Genomic DNA, 3490 nt, shown 5'->3' on the forward strand with positions numbered 1-3490 from the left:
CAGGTTGTTTTCTAATCAAGTTGCTTGATCTAGAGTGGTTTGGGTTGTGGTGACAGCAATGGCTGCCAAGGGAAAGCTTATGAAACAGACAATTGCTATGGAGTGTCCCCTGGGGCCTGGTACAAATGGGTGATCCTGATGAATAGCTCTGTCATTCTTCGCTTCTGTCTCTCTCCTGACTGTGTCTATTTTTCCTCAGTTCTCCAAATCTCCCTGACTTCCCCATTCAACCACTCAGGGAACCCAGCCTCTCACTTAGATGAGACCCTGGTCCCCAGCAAGGAGATGTGTATAGTTGAGCAGCCTGGAGCCCCTTGGGCCACTTTGTCCCTGGTGATCTACTGGCTTACACATTTACTCTCAAAATATTTGCTTTTTCCGTGTGCCACTATTTGCCCAGGGCTGACGTCAGAGGAGGACAATTGACTCCCCATTAGTGCTTTCAAAGAGCAAGGTCAGCCTCTCCCTGTCCCCTCCACAGTTCCATCCCTGGCTCCTCAGTGAAGTCTTCTGACCTAAACACATGCCAGCCAGAGGGTGACTTAGCGAACAAGTTGGAAGGAGACCAGAAAAAAGGCAGAGTCTGGTCCCAGCCTGTGGCTAACCAGCCAGCCAGCCAGCCCTGGGCCATCTAGTCATCTCCCTGAATCTCAGTAGCTCCTCTCTGTCCTAGGCAGCTATCTTCCCTAGGCTCTGAAGCTCCATATCCCTGTCAGGTACCACAATTCCATACCTCTGGGACCCCCCCAAGAATCCCCAGGCTGGGGAGACCTAAGGTCCCCTGGCTGTCACTCAGTCCTTATCTCTCTTCACTGTTCTACTAATGCTCGGCCATGAAAATGGTTGCCTTTTGCTCACCAAGGCAGAAAACCAAACTGCCCACCCCACCACACAGCCTGTTACTCCGAACTGCTGAGGGAGCATCTTGGGGAACTACAGTCAAGCTTCCTCACGCAACTCAGAGCTCCAGCAAGCTTTAGAACAGCTACCCGTGCCCCCAGGCCTGGCTGTGTTTCCTGGGAAGAATTCTACACAAGTTCAAAGGCAGAGAGACCTGTGCGGACGAATGTGGAAGCACTGACCTTGAGGACACGGTGGCTGTACCAGGGACGCAGGAAAGCAGCTTGGCAAGGAGCCAGTACCTCCAAAAGACTCGGCAAGGGACACTCTGAAGCTGGGGGGTTGATGTGTCAACCCATCCCTCCGGCACACGGCACACGGCAGTAGAGGTCAGGGTCATGGGTCCATGGATTTGAAGCATGAACTCCAGGCAGACAACCCAGTGTTTGGGGAACCAAGAAGAAGCCACATCCACTCAGAGCCTCAGTGTCCCCAACAGTGAGAAGGAGATGCTAATACTTGGGTTCCCACAGAGCTTTCTGTGGCAATGTTCAAAGTCAGCCCATCTGTCTGAGGCAGTTTTAAGGTTCTTGGAGGGCACTTCCCAAATGTTAGTCCTCCACCCTCACCCATGAAAAGGATCAGGCATATTAACTACAGCAGAAGGAACAGCTGTGCTCAAAGCACAGTGTCCCTTACAACAGTCCCATAGGAAAGACATCACTCTCTCCATTTTACAGAGCTAGGAACAGCTCAAAGAGGTGAACTGAATTTCAGGCCTCCGGGCACCCTGAACTCCAGGCTTCCATATGCACCTGCTCAGGTCTCTCTCTGATACATCCCCTCTCCATTTCAGATCCTCTTGACTCAATTCAGCTCCTGTAGGTCCAACAATGTCCAGAGGCTATCCAGGTATTAGCTCTGAGCCTCTGACTCTCTCAGACTTTCAGGCATAGCCCCATTAGGTGAGTTCTGCAATAACTGTGTGCAGACAGCGCCACCCAGTGGCTGCTACAGCAGCAAGGGATGCGTTGACTTTGCAATGGCAGCACATAGGGGACAAGGGACTCAGACTCTTGCCCTCCCTGGTCGATGGCTCCTTACACCCTGACACAGAGCTCTTAAAAAAATCCCATTATTTCAATCTGGAAGGAAATGGAGCCACCATTTAAAAGAACATCCTAGAAGCACAGGGGGATTTTATTGAGCCCCGAAGAATATAGAAGGTCGTATGAGGCAGCAGGATGAAACAGATTGGAACTCAGATCTTTCCCTCTTCCTGCAAACCCAGCAGAAAGCCCGGGGCTCCTTCAGCACCCTGTGCCTGCCCTGTGTGTTCGCCCGCTCTCAGGGGATAGAATAGGCGGGATGCTGAGGGGCTGAGGGGCTGAGGAGGGAGACTGATAGTAATAACTCTTGAATTCTATATGTCGTACGAACCAAATCTTGCTCTTCTCTTGGAGTCCTTGTCCTGTGGTAGCATCTTCGCTGTAGCCACCAGCAGGAGGCTAGCTAGGTTCTCCCTTTTCTGTGGACTCAAGAGCTGCTTTGGGAGTTCATTCTCTGTCTTTTCACAGCTCCCCAACACCCTCAGCCTTTACTCTGTCACTCCAGGGCCAGATTATGGTTTACCCTGCCTCGTTGGGTCCTCCTTTCAACTGCCACACTGCTGCTAGGGCCACCATCTTAACCCTTCTCCAGACCCCACTCTGGAACACACTTACACACACACACACACACACACACACACACACACACACACACTGCTCTGGGATCCCCACTCCACCCATTATTCCCTTCACTCTCCTTCACTCCCTCCCCAGTTCCAGCCATTCCTGATGTCAGACGCCACCTTGCTGCAGACCTGCCCTCCAGGACAGCTCTCCCCACTGTACCTGGCACGCTTCCTGGCCAGTGGACCTGGGAGATGGGACAGTGATGGCTGAGGGGTTGGGGCATCTCTGCAGGCTGCTTACTTGGGTTTTGTGAGATGTCTGCTGGGTATGTTTTATTAAAGTCTTAGCTCGGTGACTGCTGCATGGTGGAAGTTCCACAAATGGAGGTGACCATTTGTCACTCTTCCCCCATAGGACTGAAAATGGCCAGAGCAAGAATCTCGTCTTAATTGTCATTATACCCTAGTAACCAGCCTGGGGTCTGACCTGTAGAAGTTTAACAGGTTGGTAAATGGATGTTTGATGGGTGGGTAGATGAAGAGGAATAAACCATGGATGGATTGGGATCAGTGGGTGAACCTGTGGAAGAATAGTCATGGAGATGGGGCAGACAGTATAGATGGGTGGGTGGATGAATAGAGGACTGAGAGGGATGGATGTGACTACACAGAGTAATTAATTTACAGGTAGATTAATGAATGGTGGGTAGGTGGATATATGGCGGATGGATGGGATAGATGAATGCATGGAAGGGCACACAGATGGATTGATAGATGATGGACAGATACATAGGATAGAAGGAATCAATGGATGGGAGGAGGTAGATGGATATATGAACGGAATGAATAAATAGATGGATATATGAACGGAATGAATAAATAGATGGATAGATGACTGGATAGATGGATGGATGATTGGGATAGATGAATGGATGAATGGATAGATGGATGAGTTATTTAGGATAGATGATAGAT

The sequence above is a fragment of the Rattus rattus genome, chromosome 1, assembly GCF_011064425.1.
Source record: "Rattus rattus isolate New Zealand chromosome 1, Rrattus_CSIRO_v1, whole genome shotgun sequence".
NCBI classification, from domain to species: Eukaryota; Metazoa; Chordata; class Mammalia; order Rodentia; family Muridae; genus Rattus; species Rattus rattus.